A 19262-nucleotide genomic window follows, 5' to 3' on the forward strand; every position below is an offset into this window, starting at 1 on the left:
ACTTGTGTGGATTGTCATGCCGTCCTCCAGGGAGTCTTCCTGACCCGGGACTGAACCTGTGTCTCTTCTGTCTGCTGCACTGGCAGGCAGGTTCTTTACCACTAGCACCGCCTGGGAAGCCCACAGGAATGTATAGTAAGTATTAAATACCAGATGTGAAAATGATTTATGCAGATTCACATAAAAATAGTCAACTAATCTTTGATAAAGGAGCAAAAGATGTGCTGTTGAGAGAAGACAGTCTTTTCAACAGATGATGGTAGAAGACCTAGACATTCTCCTACAAAATAATGACTCTAGATACAGTCCTTACACACTTCATAAGTATTAACTCAAAATGGATCAGATATAAATGTAAAACACAACGCTATAAGATTCTTGAAAGATAACAAGAAAAAATTCTAGATAAACTTGATCATGACAATGACTTTATAGATAAAACACCAAAGTCATGACCCCTTGATAATAATAATTGGTAAGCTGGACTTCATACAATTTTTATTTTCTCTGTGAAACATGGTGACGAGAGAATGAGAAGACAAGCCACAGACTGAGAGGAAATATTTGCAAAAAAAAAAAAAAAAAATAGTAAAGGACTTCCAAAATATATAAACAACTCTTACAATTCATAAATGAGGAAACAACCTGATAAAAACCTATTAAAAATGGTCAAAAGGCCTGAACAATCACCTCATCAAAGAAAATTTATAGATGGTAAATGACCATATGAAAAGGTGCTTTATGTCATAGTCGTTAGGAAAATACAAATTAAAGCAAAAATGAGATACCACTCACGCCTATCAGAGTGGCCAAAATACAGAACTCGGACAGAACCAAATGCTGTCATAAGGATATGGAGTTTTAGGAATTCTCATTCAATGCTGGTAGAAATGCAAAATTATACAGCAACATTGGACACCAGCCTGGCAGTTTCTTATAAAACAAACATTCTTTTTTCATATCATCCAGAAGTTGCATTTACTGGTTTTTATTTACTCAAATGAGTTTAAAGCATGTCCACACAAAAATTTGCACATGCATGGTGTATGTCATAGCAACTTCATTTATAATTGCTAAACCTTTTAAGCAACCAAGATGTTCTTCAGTAGGTGGATGGATAAATACATGATGCTGCATCCACCCAATGCAACATTATTTCATGTTAAACATAAATGTGCTATCAAGCCATGAAAACACAAGAGGAGAACTAAATTGCATAATATGTAGTGAAAAAAGCCAGTTTGAATAGGCTACATCGTATATGATTCCAATTATATAACACCCTGGAAAGGCAAAACCATAGATACAGTTAAAAGATAAGTGGCTGCCAGGGGCTTAGTGGGAGTGTGTGATGAACAGGCAAAACACAGAGGATTTATAAAGCAGATTATTATTTATAATAGTAAGAAATTATTCCATATCATACTCAGTGATGGATGTCACTATGCATTTGTCCATATCCATAGAACATGCAACAACCAAGAGCAAAGTGTGGACTCTGGCTGCTGATAATGATGTATCAGTATATGTTCGTCAGTATAACAAATGTATTTGGTACAAATGTTGGTAGTGGGGGAGGCTGTGTGTGCATGGGAGCAGGGTGAATACAAATTTGCTCTTCAATTTTGCTGTAAATCTAAATCTGTTTTTAAAAAATAGTCTGTTTAAAAGGAGAAAATATGATTTATAATTTTGTAAATGTAGTTTATTAAATTTAAAACAAGGGACTTTTGAGTGTCAGCACACAATTACCAATATTAATATTTTAAGTATTATTCTTCTGTCTTAAAAAGGCATTCAGATATATAAAATGTGATGCATTAAGTAATATATATTTCTCTATGACTGCATACACTCTTAAATTTCATAATATCCTGATGTCAGCATTTGAGTGTTAAATTTCATAAGGTTACATTTAGTAAAATCAAATTTCAAAAAATTCCAGGATTATTAATTATTTTAAGAATATTGTTTCTTCTTTAAGACTCAGCAAGTGTTTCCAAATTTATAAAAGTAAATATCTCATGCTAAAATGATATTGAATGCTTAGATAATGTCAACATAAGGGTGAACATTTATACAAGTATTGAAATTTATATATATTTGATTGTTACAAATGGAGTGGTATCTGCATTTACCATTCCATGTTTCATTATGTAAGCTTAATTTTTGTAGGAAAATCTATTCAACATTGTTCTTCATGTTAGAATAATAAAATATATAGAAACACCTTCAAACAGATCATATAATAACCTATCACTAACTGGAAGTAAAACCATGAGCAAAAAGGAAAACTTGTAGTGTTTTCAGTTTAAATAATATTTTTCTGGATGTTTCTAAACTAAACTGTAGAATATACTATGTATTTGCAAATTATATACGCATGAGATCCGAAACATCAGATAGTCAGATATGCAGATAGTATCACTAGCTTGTTAGCTAAATATTTTTGTTTTTCTTGTTTATCTGTTTTATACATTGTTGTGTATCCCACATTTAGAATCAAGTTTGGTACATGGTAGACACTTGATATTTACCCAGTTAATGTGTAAATGAATATTTGAATATGTGAATGAATGTTTATAGTAAAAATAATTGACTCAAATGCCTAGTCTGACTTTTAGAATACAGACTCCCAAAATTTAAAATCAGATTTAAACCTGAAATTTCTAGGGAGACCATTTTAATTCAAACGTTAGCAATATGGCATCATATACATCAAAGAAAAACTCTGTTATCAAATTCCTAGACATGTTGGACATAATAAAATCTCCTTTTGAGTGCATAGACAAGGTCATAATAAAGTAAAGTTTATTTTAAGGGCCAAAATGTAAAGTAGCAGAGAGGATAGCTAAAGAAGTCAGCGTTGTTCTCAGCACCTTAGCCCATACTCTAACACAGTAAGGAAAGCTAACTGATGCTTTAAATTATGTGCGTATAAAACCTTGATAAAATAAATAAAATTTAATGTGTTTAAAATTAAAAATTTTTGTAAGGAAAAAATAACAGAAAAAAGAAGAAAGGAAGGAAGGAGAAAAGAAGAAAAAGAAAGAGGAGGGAAGGAAGGAATAAAAAGGGTACAAAGGATTAAAGAAGTGAAAGCTTGACAGGAAAAAGGAGAATAGCGTGCATGCTTCCCTTGTTTATAGTTTCCAGCTGAGGAAGGCGGCTTTGTTTTCATCATGCCTTCAGTGGCTGGCAGTGGGAACATAATATGTGACCTTCACCATTAGTAATTAGACATTATGGCACTCTTTTAATTAAATGCTCTTGCAGGTTATAATTTTTCTTAGAGCCACAGTTGGGCATGGATGACCTCAGGGAATTCCCCAGGATTTTTATCTCATTATTATTATTTCACTCTGAAAGGTGTTTGCCCTCTTTAGTCCGTTCAGCCAGTTACACTGTGTGCCTATCTAGTCAAAAGCCTTCAGTGGTAAAGAATCTGCCTGCCAGTGCAGAAGATGCAGGAGATGTGGGTTTGATTCCTGAGTCGGGACGCTCCCCTGGAGTAGGAAACAGCAGCCTACTCCAGTATCCTTGCCTGGAAAATTTCATGGGCAGAGAAACCTGGCAGGCTCCTGTCCACGGGATCGCAAAGAGTCAGATGTGGCTGAACATGAATGCACGGGATCTGCAAGGCATACAATGGTAAAGTACCTTTTCTACTATCAAACTGTTCCAGTCTAGAGAAAGAGGAGGCGAATGTTCAAGTTTACATGATGAAATGCTAACAATAATATTTGACTAGGTTAGGAGAAAATGGACTATTTCAGCTTCAAAACTAAAGGTCATTATATAAAATAAGAATACAGAAAATTCTTCATGAAACTAGCATTTGAACTGAGTATTGAACTGAGAGAAAAGATAGAGAAGGTGATTCAAGGTTTTTTTTTCTTTTCTTTTCTTTAAAGCCTATTACCTCCTTTAAGTTTGGAATGAGCTGTCTATAGAGATTAGAAATCAAGATGCCTCTGCTCTGGTCAAAACAGCTTGTTATAGGCTAATCAGATCAACAGAGCCATTGAGCTCAAAATCATGGAGGAGAGCTTCTAAGTGAAGAGCGAATTTCTAGATAGAATGAGCATCAGTAAATTGTAATAATCAGAGGGACAGGATACTGACCAGTATAGTGAAGTGATGCAGAACCCCCAAGTCTCACAGTAGGCTGAGCAGGCAAAGAGGAAAAAGCCTTTAGCAAATGAGTGAGAAAGGATTGACTAATGTATGATCATTGAATTCGGTCATCAATAGCTAATTGGTTAGGAGGTTTTGACAGCAGTGTCAGATCAGAGGTACTATTGCAAGGAAATATTTAGTAAGTCATAACATCATTAACATTTGTGTGTGGGTGTGTTTGCAAGGTGATAGGCAGTATTATACACTTGTTCTACGTATTAGCTCATTTATTCTCCCAAGGACACTGTGATATAATTTATATTAGTTTTACCATTTTCTCAGTTGAAAAGGTTAAGGTTTTGACAGATGCTATAAAATTTAGAAGCTGCATGGTGAATGAACAAAATAATAACTAACAGCTTGTCATCATTACCTATATCACTCATTCATTCTTTACTTTGGCCACCTCATGCGAAGAGTTGACTCATTGGAAAAGACTCTGATGCTGGGAGGGATTGGGGGCAGGAGGAGAAGGAGACGACCGAGGATGAGATGGCTGGATGGCATCACGGACTCGATGGACATGAGTCTGAGTGAACTTCAGGAGATGGTGATGGACAGGGAGGCCTGGCGTGCTGTGATTCATGGGATAGCAAAGAATAACAGAGTTGAACGTATTATGAAATATTTTATAAATAAACATTTTATAAATTAGGTCCCAGTGAAAAAGCTGTCTCTGGAGCTGATAATTGTCTTTTCTAATTTGTCAGTGTTTCTTTGATACCAATGTTTTGAAAAACACCTGAGCTTGTCTTATAGATCATAGGGCTTCTATTTTAGAAGAGAGTGTTATCCTTGTTAGCTTTGCCAAGTTGCTTCAGTCATGTCTGACATTTCGTGAATGTATGGACTGTAGCCCACCAGACCCGTCTGTCCATTGGATTCTCCAGGCAGGAATACTGGAGTGGGTTGCCATGACTTCCTCCAGGGGATCTTTCTGTATTATATGTTTTAAAAATAAATATATCCTCATGAAAACTATATCTACACTTTGTCATATGAGTTAGAAACATCTAAGATCATCCCTAACAAAGTAGAATAAAGTTTCTAAAGAGGCTAGAGTTGAAGGATTGAGAGGCAGTGGGATTGTGTTAGCAAGTACAAAGCAAGATACATTTTCAGAGTTTGGAGAAAATCAAGAGTTAGAGTGAAAGTGCAGGGTGAGATACACATCTGACATGCTGTTAGGGCTCTTCTTTAGGCAGGTCAGATGCTGCTCAGCTGACTGGAGAAAATACGTATACTTTCAGTAAAATAACAAAAGTGGAAGTGAGAGGACTACCATTACTGAGGATGATTGGTCAGGATGTGGGCTCTTAGCATCAGGTGATAAATAAAATTTGCCAAAATATAGTGATTAGGTGACATTTTATCACATTTCTCTAATTTTAGAAAAAAAGCACTATGATTATGCATAATAAAAAAGAGATAGTGGAGGCAACAGATAGTGGATTTACCAAAGTCCAACAATTGGAAGGTACCCCAACTACAGGAGAAACAGATGAAAAATATCTAGGTTTGTGTGATCCTTGGTGTGAAGGAGTTTAGAGATTAGGATGGGTAAAGTATGAGTGGAAGACACAGGATATTGAGGACTACTGATATGTGTGACAGATAAGTTAATAAGGGTTGTGATAAATAAAATTAATAGAAATGAAACAGGTAGAAAGGCTAGAAACATTATTTCAGAATTAAAAATACAGGAAATAGGACATTTCTGATAAAGACACAGTTTAATGTTAGTTATTTGTTGGTTGCCTAAAATATAGTGAGTGAAGTTGCTCAGTCGTGTCCGACTCTTTGCGACCCCATGGACTGTAGCCTACCAAGCTCCTCCCTCCATGGGATTCTTGAGGCAAGAGTACTGGAGTGGGTTGCCATTTCCTTCTCCAGAGGATCTTCCCGACCCAGGGATCAAACCTGGGTCCTCCGCATTCCAGGCAGACTCTTTTACCATCTGAAAAACAGTGAGTTCATAATTTGAGAAGAGTCTTTACTGTGAATTTCTTAAGATTTAAAAAAAATGATGATAGAGGACAAGTTGAAAAGGAAAATTGTGAATCTGTGAGCTAAAATCACTGAAGAAAGTGGATGAGTGTCCTGGAGTTTGTTAAATGGCCCGAGTGACAAAGATGGTAAACGTGGTATCAGGAGGAAAAAAAATCATTTGGCAGGGGTTTGTTAGGACACAGGAGTTCTAGTGGAAGAGAGAGCCACGTTCAGAACCACAGTCTGTTCTTTGGCCAAAGTTGTGAGTATTGAAAAAAGATTCAAAGAAAGAGCAGCTCACTTTGAAGAGCAACTCAAAAGATGTAATAAGACTAAACAAACTTACAGTTAATGAGAGATTGTACATGAAGAGAAAAATAAAAATGATAAGGGAGTTTGTTCATGATAAAGGAGTTAGCAGGTTGTGATTCCAAAACTTAAGTGCAAGAGCGTCCTATTCTAATGCACTCTCTATGTTGATGTAGTACAACAGGGCTTCCCTTGTGGCTCAGATGGTAAAGAATCCACATGCAGTACAGAAGACCCGAGTTTGATCCCTGGGTCGGGAAGATCCTCTGGATAAGGGGATGGCTACCCACTCCAGTATTCTTGTCTGGAGAATCCCATGGACAAAGGAGCCTGGCGGACTATCGTCCATAGGGTCGCAAAGAGTCTGACATGACTGAAGCAACTTAGCATGCATGCATGTGTTTGTACATCAAGACAAAGGAAGAGCCATTAAAATTTAGTAACTTGCTGTGCATCACAACTTATATTTATCTTTTCATTCAAAGATAATAAGGATGTAATACTCTAGCATTCTTTTTATAATGTCTATCAATTATTTGAACTTTGCTACTGGCACAGTAAAAATTCAAACACACTCAAATTAATTCAAAGGTCCACAGAAAATAATACATGATTGTTAATGAGGTTTATGAATTAAACCTGCCTGGAATCACAATAATCTAAATCTTGTTGTTATTAGATATTTACATTCATACATAAAAGTCCATGTAAGTCATCAACAGAAGTAATCATATTAAATATACTGTCATAGAAACTTCAAATACCATTCACCTGGAACTTGTGGTTCACTGACTGTCAAAATTACAAAAATAAAGTACTACTGTGGTAGTTAATGAATGAAGCTTAAAACAATAGTATTCTAGAAAATAGGTTTAATTACATATGATATTTATTTATCTTATTTTGGAAGTAGCAGGTTATATATTACAAGGCTAATAAGGTAAAACCTGGGAAACTTAAGTAGTCTTATTACATGTTATGAGAGCTAAAAAGAGTGATCATAAGTGATATAAACAAATTTTATTGAGATCACAGATACATTAAATATCTTTCAGTTATAAAATATTACATGTTTCTGGAAATCAAAGGCAAATTCATCAGTGGAGGTCAATCTGTATTTTCACAGAATAACTACACATATTTAAATGTTAACCCTGTCCCACTCCTATTCTAGTGGCCAAAGATAAACGAATAAACAAAAATAGTAAAGATGGCTTATTGTAAATTATAAAAAATATCTAACCCTTTTTTATAATGAATGTGTTTGTCATAATCAATGCACCTAGAATAGTTTAAATAAATGTCTATTATGTTACCTTAGTGAAATTGTTTGATATTTGTTTAAAGTAGTGTATATTAGCTTCCAAACATGCTATCCCAGGTATATGTGCATGTATTATATGTGTTACACATACTGACCTGTAAACAATATGGGAGTTAAGAGAGCTGACTCACTGAGCAGTTGAATATCCACACATAACTTTATCTTCCAACCTCACATCTGAAGTTCTACATCCACGGTTAAACCAGTCGCAGATGGTGTAGTATTGTACTTATTTAGTGAAAAAAAAATCTACATATAAATGGATCCACACAGCTAAATTACATATTGTTCAAGGGGCAGCTGTATGTTGCTTCTACCTAAGTGCATTTTCTAAAGCAGTTCAGTTTAGAGAGAAAGCACAGACCTAATACTGAATGATCATTAAAAAAGATACCATAGATACACTTTAGATATTTGTAAAATATTATTTGCAAGCTATTTGAAGATTTGGTGTAGTCCTAAATTCTATACAGGATAACAATATTTTTGACAGTAATAATTTCCAAATTACATTGAGTGTCAGGATCATGGGTATCTATGCTATATGAAATTTTGGACCTTTCCCTTGGAGATTTTTTAAATAAAAATGTTAGAGGACTCAAATATGTGCATTTTAACAGTCCTCAGGTGATTCTGATGCTTAATAATATTTCAAAACTATGTCTATGGTATACTTTACTGATGTCATGAAATTACATTAGATTCAACCATTTTTCAAGTATTCATGAGGAGAGTTCCCGCAAAATCTTCAAAAAATATATAATTTGGCAAAAATATGTCTTCATTTTTTACAGGACATAACATTTAATTTACTTCAAAAATTTTTGAAAATATGCAAAATCTACTCAGGGTCAGTTTAGAACCTTTAACGTATTCCGAATATATTGAAACACTAAGATGTTTTGTTTTAAATAAATCATACACTGTATATTATTTTCATAGACATGGTTATTAAAATGTTAACTTTGACTATAATTTCCAATAAAAAGGAGATTTAAGCTATGTAAATGCTTCAAAGAGATTAATATCCTTGATATTCCTAAAGAAACGTATCAATTTCTATATTCCAGATAAAAAAGCAGTCTGGGTAAATTATCTGCATAATTTAAGATCAAGAAAAATAGTTTCAACATAATTACCTACTGAACTTTTGTTGCTTTAAGAAGTCAAGGTTTCTTTCACGTAATTATTGCAATCTTCCACATAATTGTCGTTCTTTGGCCAGTTATATAGACACATTCATAGGTATGGCTTTAAGATGTGTACAAAGGTAGGAAGTTATAAGAAGGGAGGCAGGAAAGGAAATTAAATATGATATAAATATTGGTGAATTCAGGAATATGGTACCACATACCAGGCACTTGGCGAGATTTTATAATAACATTATTGTAGAGGAGAAACATTTTTCTACCCTTCTCTCCTTCTGGTAAAAGAGTGTCATGCTAGGGGTACATATATAAGGGGCAGGATCTCAAGTGCAAAGTATCCTGGATCACTCTGCAACAGTTGTATCTAATCCTGTAGGGTTAATCCTTCCAGGTCCCTGGCACCTGGAAGTTGTTGATAGTATTAAACTGTGCTGTCTTATTCTTCCTATTGAATATGAGTTTTTCATCTTTTCCCTTAGGACAATGAAAAACCTATCTTAGTATTTTAAAACAATTAGGTGATTTTAATAGTGGAGACATCTGTGTTTAAATGATGCCGACATAATCAATGCAAACAGTCAAACAGTTCTTATCCTATGGAGAGTAAAGAAAATAAAATAGCTTATTTAGTATTGGGAGTGCCAAAACTTTTTTCACTTTTCAGGGATTTATCCATGGACTTTATCAAAGATAATCTGGGTAACTGAAGGAGCTTTTACCTTGGCTTTACTCAGATGCAGTCTTGGGAAAGCTTAGATCTTACATAAACTACAAAATTAAATGGCTTTTCCTCTCGGATAGAAATGGCATTTTCTTAACTTACATCCAATCCCTATTTTTCACTGAAATATCTTACCATTTATCCTAATACTCCAAATCAATTTATTGTTTATTTTAATATTATTGCTTTTTAAATTAATTATATGAGAACTACTGTTTGTAAAACACTTAACATATAGGTAGGTAGTTTCTCAGGTCCTCAGAAAAATTCTGTTATTCACAGATGAGAAAAGTGAGGGTCAGAGAAGTTAAAGGGTCTAGGATCAGGACTCAGAGTCATATCTGTCTGCCTCTGAAACCATGCTCTCCACTGTGCCATGTTTTGGTGACAGTAAAACAGATTGTCTCTCTGCTTATACTTGGATGAGGCCCTAATAGCTCATTGGTTAAGCATTCAGATTAGGGAATGAAATAACTAGATGTCTGGCCCTGAGAAAGCTTACCCTAACTTTTTCTTCCATTTCCTCATCAGAAAAATGGATATAACAGTAATACCTACTTTATAGTATTATGAATAGAAATAAAAATTTATATTCAAAAGCAATTAGAAGTTTTGAGATCAGCATATAATAACTGATACCATTTATTCAGTATTTACTAGAACTTCATAAACTGGAGAAGTATTACAGTGAGTAAATAGATATATAGTCAAACTACCTGGAACATAATAAAGGTTAATGGATCCAAGTTTGTATTCATCTCAAGAAAGATTAATTGGATTTTTTCATAGTCCCCTGCAAACTAAGTATATATAAATTAAGTAATGATTAAGGAGCCAAGTTATGAAAAAAATATGCCTTCATATACCTAAAATGATTTTATGACTATTCAAGTTTCATTAGACTTTCCAGGAAAAGACAAATGTACAATGCAACTTAAAAATTGTTGACAAAAGTTTTAAGTGGAGACTATGAGTTGATTAAATATGCCCATTTTCCAAAAAGTTAGGTTGTATGTACATTAAGAGAAGAAATTCCAGATCAGTACATTATACAAGTACATTAAAATGAATAATGAGGTATATAATTAAAATCATGTACAGAAACAAGTAATGGATCAAGATAATTAAAATTTAAATCCAAAATTAATGTATGGTAGTAGGATATATTACAGGACCCGGGAGATCTTCCTAGCAGTGCTCTGTATTAAGGCATAATATAGGGTATTTTGAGGCTGACCACTTATTTTTTATTTCATTTTTTTACTTCAGACTCAAAAATATTTGTATTAATTTCTCTTGAGGAGAAATAACAAAAGTAATTACCAAACACAGCTGCCAGTGCAAAATGCTTTACAGTTACACATTACTGGTTTTGAATTGTGACTTGAAATCAATATTTCAAAAGCCATTATTGTAACTGTTCATTTTAAAAGTTTATTTTCTTTGTGACTTTTTAAATTAATTTTTTTAATTTATATTTTAAGGACTTTTATAGAAGCTGAACATTTATTTTAAGTGCCCAGAAATAATTATTTTTATATGCACAAAATATTATTAGAAAAATAGCTTCCATTTGACATTTCAATTTGCAAGGATAAAAAGAACAAATGTAAAGAATTGAAATTACGTCTGGATCTTAATATTTTCAGAAGTGTCAATGCCAAAGTGTCAATCGTGCAGTCGTGTCCGAATCTTTGTGATCGATCCCATGGACCGTACTCCACCAAGCCACTGCCACTCTGTCCATGGAATTCTCCAGGCAAGAATGCTGGAGTTGTTAGCCATTCGCTTCTCCAGGGAATCTGCCCTACCCAGGGACTGAACCTGGGTTTCCTGCAGTGGAGGCAGATTCTTTACCATCTGAGCCACCAGGGAAGCCCTCAAAGTGTCAATGCTGCTGCTGCTGAGTCACTTCAGTCGTGTCCAACTCTGTGTGACCCCATAGACAGCAGCCCACCAGGCTCCACCATCCCTGGGATTCTCCAAGCAAGAACACTGGAGTGGGTTGCCATCTCCTTCTCCATACTTGTAAATGTCTCCTCTCATGTTTGCATCCATTTACACAATGGAGAGGAGGGTAATTGATGATATATACAAAAGTTTATTTCCGTGCCATCACTACTATCACCACCTTTTCACTCAGAGACCCAAACTGAGTGGCTATTGTTCCAAACATATGCTTTAAAAGGACTCTAGATGGAAAGATCTGGAGAAGGCAATGGTACCCCAATCCAGTACTCTTGCCTGGAAAATCCCATGGACGAGGAGCCTGATAGGCTGCAGTCCATGGTGTCACTAAGAGTCGGACATGACTGAGTGACTTCACTCTCACTTTTCACTTTCCTGCATTGGAGAAGGAAATGGCAACCCACTCTAGTAGTCCTGCCTGGAGAATCCCAGGGATGGGCGAGCCTGGTAGGCTGCTGTCTGTGGGGTTGCACAGAGTTAGACACGACTGAAGTGACTTAGCAGCAGCATCAGCAGATGGAAAGATCAGCTAGGACAACTTGATGGAAATATTTTTGATGTGGCTTAATGAGCATGTAAACTCTGGCACTTTTATGTTTATGTGACATTATTACTACTTGCACACTTGGGTTACATAATTAGGTAATAAACATTTATTTTTTTCTAAAGATCTCTCAAATTTAATGACTGAATTTAAAGAGAATATGTTATTACCAACATTATAGATTTTGAAGATTTGAAATAATCTAAACAAAGTGGAACACAGTTCCCTGATATTACTGTTATTATTTTATAATTATTATTACTTTAATTCATTTTTGACTCTTGAACATGTTACTAAGTAGGAGGCTTATTCTGTATTTATAGTGACTTTGATCCCTAGATAATATTCCTGTAGTTCAGTTCAGTCACTCAGTTGTGTCCCACTCTTTGCAACCCCATGAACTGCAGCACGCCAGGCCTCCCTGTCCATCACCAGCTCCTGGAGTCCACTCAAACCCATGTCCATTGAGTCAGTGATGCCATGCAACCATCTCATCCTCTGTCATCTCCTTCTCCTCCTGCCTTCAATCTTTCCCAGTATCAGGGTCTTTTCAAATGAATCAGATCTTTGCAAAAGGTGGCCAAAGTATTGGAGTTTCAGCTTCAACATCAGTCCTTCCAATGAACTCCTAGGACTGAACTCCTTTAGGATGGACTGGTTGGATCTCCTTGCAGTCCAAGGGACTCTCAAAGTCTTCTCCAACACCACACTTCAAAAGCATCAATTCTTTGGCTGTCAGCTTTCTTTAGAGTTCAACTCTCATATCCATACATGACTACTGGAAAAACCATAGCTTTGACTAGACAGACATTTGTTGGCAAAGTAATGTCTCTGCTTTTTAAAATGCTGTCTAGGTGGGTCATAACTTTCCTTCCAAGGAGTAAGCATCTTTTAATTTCATGGCTGCAGTCACCATCTGCAGTGATTTTGGAGTCCAAGAAAATAAAGTCAGCCACTGTTTCCACTATTTCCGTATCTATTTGCCATGAAGTGATGGGACCAGATGCCATGATCATAGTTTTCAGAATGTTGAGCTTTAAGCCAACTTTTTCACTCTCCTCTTTCACTTTCATCAAGAGGCTCTTTAGTTTTTCTTCACTTTCTGCCATAAAGGTGATATCATCTGCATCTCTGAGGTTATTGATATTTCTCCTGGCAATCTTGCTTCCAGCTTGTGCTTCATCCAGTCCACCATTTCTCATGAAGTACTCTGCATGTAAGTTGAATAAGCAGGGTGACAATATACAGCCTTGACATACTCCTTTTCCCATTTGGAACCAGTCTGTTGTTCCATGTCCAGTTCTCACTGCTGCTTCCTGACCTGCATACAGATTTCTCAGGAGGCAGGTCAGGTGGTCTGGTATTCCTATCTCTTTAAGACTTTTCCACAGTTTATTGTGATCCACACAGTCAAAGGCTTATCATAGTCAATGAAACAGAAGTACATGTTTTTCTGGAATTCTCTTGCTTTTTCTATGTTCCAGCGAATGTTGGCAATTTGATCTCTGGTTCCTCTGCCTTTTCAAACCCAGCTTATACCTCTGGCAGTTCTTGATTCAAGTACTGCTGAAGCCTAGCTTGAAAGATTTTGAGCATAACTTTGCTATCATGGGAAGTGAGTGAAACTGTCTGGTAGTTTGAACATTCTTTTGTACTGCCCTTCTTGGGAATTGGGGTAACGATTGATCTTTTCCAGTACTGTGGCCACTGCTTGGTTTTCCAAATTTGCTGAGATATTGAGTGCAACACTTGAATAGCATTATCCTTTAGGATTTTAAATAGCACTTCTTGAATTCCATCATTTCCAACAGCTTTATTGGCAGCAGTACTTCCTAAGGCCCACTTGACTTCACACTTCAGGTTGTCTGCCTCTCTGTGGGTCACCACACCGTTGTTGTTTTCTGGGTCATGAAGATCTTTTTCTTACAGTTCTGTGTATTCTTGCTGTCTCTTCTTGATCTCTTAGCTTTTACTAGATCTTTAGTGTGACTGATTCATAGGGCTATTATAACTGGAAGAAAACATTTTAGCAAAAATGTGCTTTAACATTGAAAAAAATAATACTGGATGGGTTGACTGAAAAACAAAGAGCAAGAAATTCACCAAGAAATAAGAGGCAGTAGTTCTGAACTTGTATATCTTTAGAATAAAAAATCATGTGGCCTGGAGATTTTAACACAAAAAGGTAAACATAATTGTACACTAATACTATGTATAATGAGATAGGATCATAATTAAAACATCACACAGATCTGCCCATTAATACGATGATACACAAATGGGCTTGACAGAGTAAAGAGTAACTTGTTATGAAGATATATACTTTTGTAGAAAAACATAAATCTGAGACTAAAAAAGTATGATACTAAAAAAGTAATTATCTTCCAGCCCCAGTCCAGTTATTTCACCCCACACCCCAAGTGCCAGTGAGACAGATTACTCCACTTCCTCTGATCTTACCAAAGCATTTTGCAATCCAAAGCATTGCAATAGTATTTTTCTTCTAGAATGCACAGCAGTCAATAACTAAATATCCACTCCTATTTTTCACTCAGGGACTATTTTGCTAAAAGTTTTCTAATGCTTTTCTCATCTTCAAATCCAACGCAACTATAACAGTTCCAGTTGTGTAGATTTGATTCCAATCTTTGACATATCCTTTAGTCTGCCTCTTGCTCAATGGGTGCTTCACAGGTGGTTCTAGTTGTAAGGAATCTGCCTGCCAGTGCAGGAGACACAAGAGTTGCAGGTTCAAACCCTGGGTCAGGAAGATCCCCTGGAGTAGGAAATGGCAATCTGCTCCAGTAATCTTTCCTGAAAAATTCCATAGGTAGAGGAATCTGGCAGTCTACCATCCTTGGGGTTGCAAAGAGTCAATAAAACTGAATGACTGAACAAACATACCTGTTCAGTGGAGGTTCGAAAGAGAAGCATTATCTTCATTTCCTTCCTGTTTGCATGGATATTAATCAGACAGTCTGCTAGGTAATTAGCCTACAGGAATGAGAAGGATCTCAGCACTGTGAGGGAATGATGAGCCAGTAGGTTTGGGCTAAGAGAAAACACAGGTTGGTGCTAGAAAATATTGGTAAGCCATGTTAAAGATTGGGAATTTTATCTTAAATGAAAGAAGATTCTTTTAAGTATTTTAAGACTTGAAATCCAGAACTAGATGTTCAATGGATGATGGAAAGAAGATCTGTGAAAGGGAAGGGTAAAAGCTTGAATATGAACAGGTTAATTAGATAGTGATTTTTAAAAGTCTGTTAATTAATAAGCTATATTTCAGAGAATGGGACAAGACTGTATCAGTATCAATGGAGGACATGAATGGATTCAAGAGTAATATAATTCAAGAGTCAGTTACATACAATGATGCATTTTCTTATGATTCACCTTCTGATTGCAGATTCATTTGGTGAACATGTAGTTATTTTTCAAGACTAACTTCAAGCAGCATACACAACATGCTGCTGATGGTCCAACAGTTTATGGACCATCCCAGATCTGCACACTTACTTTATTTGGTCAGATTTGCCTGGGCTTCCCAGGTGCCACTAGTGGTAAAGAACCTGCCTGCCAGTGCAGGAGACATAAGAGGTGTGGGTTTGATCCCTGGGTTGGGAAGATCCCCTGGAGGAGAGCATGGCAACTCACTCCAGTATTCTTGCCTGGAGAATCCCATGGACAGAGGAGATGGGTGGGCTATAGTCCATAGGATCATACAGAGATGGACGTGACTAAAGCAACTGAATACACACACACACACACACACACACAGAGACCTGCCACACACACACACACACACACACACACACACGGACAGAGGAGACTGGTGGACTATAGTCCATAGGATCATACAGAGATGGACGTGACTAAAGCAACTGAATACACACACACACACACACACACACACACACACACACAGACCTGCCACACACACACACACACACACGCACACACACACACACACACACACCTGCCCATGATTTTCATGGTCATGTGAGTTATTGCTGCTGCTGCTGCTGCTGCTGCTGCTGCCACTGAGGGGGTCTCTGGGGCCATTGCTTCTGATCACTCTTCTTGCTTCTAGGCACAGCCAACAAAGCCACACCTCACACAAATTCCCCTGCCACCTCTTGCCTCCAGATCTGGGGCATTACTCTGATCTGGCATGAAGAGTAGCAAGACTCAATAGGTGTTCAGCATGAATTTCTGGAAATGTTGGAGAATTGTTGCTAATGGTGGCCAATTTTTAACCAATAAAGATGAGAGCCAAACTTACTGGGTGTTCCAGTGGTTAGGAATCTGCCTACCAATGCAGGGGACACATGTTCCATCCCTGATCCAGGAAGAACCTACATACCTTGGAGCAGCTAAGCCCGGGCACCACAGTTACTGAGCCCACATGCCTAAAGCCCATGCTCCACCAGAGAAGCTACCATAATGAGAAATCCAGACACCAAATGTAGAGAATAGCCCCCACTTGCTGCAGTTAGAGAAAGGCCATGAGCAGGCACAAAGACCCAGCACAGCCAATAGTAATTTAAAAATTAAAAAAATAAGATGAAAGCCAGTAGAAAAATTTGTCTGCCTCCCTCCTCCCTCTGGAGAAGGAAATGGCAACCCACTCCAGTGTTCTTGCCTGGAGAATCCCAGGGACGGGGGAGCCTGGTGGGCTGCCGTTGATGGGGTCGCACAGAGCTGAACACGACTGAAGCGACTTAGCAGCAGCAGCAGCAGCTCCTCCCTCTGCTCCTCAGGCCATTCACGGGGCCTCTGTGAAGAGTGTGTGGCCAGATTTATGCATTCCCTTATTGTTTGTTTCAGTCTCCTTTTGCTCCTTCCCAGGAGTCGTACTTCCTAATACATTGTTTTAAGGATTTCTTTTTTTTTTTAAATATTACTTATTTAGTTAATTGCATTTTTGGTTGTGCTAGGTCTTTATTGCTGCTCACGGGCTTTCTCTAGTTGCAGCGGGAGGGGGCTACTCTTCGTTGTGGTTCAAAAGCTTCTCTTTGTGGTGGCTTCTTTTGCTGTGGTTTACACGCTCTAAGTGCATGGGCTCAGTAGTTGTGGTGCATGGGCTTAGTTGCTTCAGGGAATGTGGAATCTTCCTGGACCAGGGATCAAATCCGTGTGCCCTGCAGGTGGGTTCTTATCCTCTGTACCACCAGGGAAGACCTCTAATAAAGTTTTATCAGTAAGTTTTTGCCCTTCTGTCTTTGTTTTCTGGGGATTCTAGTCAAAGTCTCCAACTTTTTCAATGACATCCATTGTTCATCATGGCCTAACTCTGGGTACCACGGGCACATCTTCGTTGTTCTTCCTTCTACAAAATCCCACAAGGATATCCACACAATATCCATAAAATTGCACTGTGATACTTTTGTTTAAATTGCCCAGCTACTTCTACTAAACCTTAAGCTCTTTGAAGATGTTGTTGCCTCTGACACTTACCGTAGGACCCCCAACACAGTAAAAATATCTAACTGGTATTTGCAGAATGGAGGAATACATATAAGAGGTAAGATAGTCATAGAAAACACTGCTCTGGAAACTTAACATCAGAAAATGTTTTCTGTCCTAAATAATTGTTATGATTCTTAATTCAAAACTGTAAATTAGCCATCTTCTCCTTTTTGTTTTCTTTTCATTTTTATCTCTCTCACTTAAACACACACTGCTTTCTTACTTTCAATTTCTGAGCTTTCTTCAAATTTACAGTGCTTTTGTTTTTATTTTTCCTTATTTACCAGTCCTTTTGTCTCCAGTGCTTTTTTTCATGTAGCAAGAGTATAAATTATTAACATTGAGGGTAACACTGACAAACTTAAGAGCCTCCAGGGATCATTAAATGTTGAAAAGATCTGTAAAATAGGTCACACAAGGGACTATAAAAAGCAAGCGATATTTTTCCAACAATTGTTGAAATATGATAATTTTGGTTAGATAATATAAATAACTATTTGTAATTATAGGAAAAAAATACCGAAGAAGATATTAGAAATATTTCAGAGTTATATAAAGCCATTCTACCCAATGTGGAATCACATTTCATTTCATCAGTAACACTGATGTTATTTTCTCCTTTATGATAATTTTGGCAATAGATAATTTTCCACTATAATCAGACCTCAAATAAAAAAACCTGAAGCTCTTAAATAACTGCAATTACAATCATTTAATTTGTTTTCTTTTATAAACAGCTTTAGAAAGAACATCAGGCTGATTTATACATTTAATTTCTATTTCATACTTTCAGTGTTTTGTATCCTAATGTAGCTTTGTGAAACTATGAGATTATTGACATTGTGAGCAGAGGTAGTCACATTCTCATAGGAATTTACTGCTATCATAATTAAAGTTGACTGCTATGACATACATGGTAGTAAATATTCAAAGAAAGGTTAAGAATTAAAACAATAATACACTTTAAAATAGAAGAATGGACTATAAGATTATTTCTAACATTTCGATAAAAATTGAGCAAATATAGCTTTGTCTTTGTGTTACTCTAAATCATAAGTTCACCGCATAATTCAAACAGTTGTTAGAATTTAGAATTATCCAAAATGATAATTCATAACTAGGTTTGAGTCACTAGACTCTTTTTCCCACAGTGTCTTTGTTCAAAAATAAATATAGTTACTATAATTTAATACCTCAAGATTAACATGAGAATTGCTCAAAAATTATTTTAATCCTATAAAGGTTGTTCCTGTGGTTCCACTGAAACTCGATCATTGGCAGAGATTTGTTAAGCTGGTACAAATGGCTCTGAATTTTCTGGCATTTTCCCCAACACCTCTACAAATACATTTTCTAGTCACTGAATTATTTCAAAACAAAGGAAAAATAAATAAATCAGTGAATAAAAATACCATAGATGCCTTAAGTTTTAACTTGTTTGGTTCTTCACTGGCTTTATTTTACCTAAATTTGACTTTGTGCTTTTGTTCAATCCTTAAGTCCTGGCCAACTCTTTGTGACCCCATGGACTCCAGCATGCCAGGCTGCCCTGTCCTTCACTATCTCCCATAGTTTGTTCAAACTCATGTCCATTGAGTTGGTGATGCC

General features: G+C 36.5%; 1 pseudogene; it reads left to right on the forward strand.

The window, feature by feature from the left end:
• LOC138095010 (rho GTPase-activating protein 17-like) overlaps positions 1-18414 on the forward strand; it is a 123870-nt pseudogene extending 105456 nt beyond the window's left edge.
• The last annotated feature ends 848 nt before the right edge of the window (positions 18415-19262 follow it).

Source organism: Capricornis sumatraensis, chromosome 19 (assembly GCF_032405125.1).
Source record: "Capricornis sumatraensis isolate serow.1 chromosome 19, serow.2, whole genome shotgun sequence".
In the NCBI taxonomy this organism is placed as follows: Eukaryota; Metazoa; Chordata; class Mammalia; order Artiodactyla; family Bovidae; genus Capricornis; species Capricornis sumatraensis.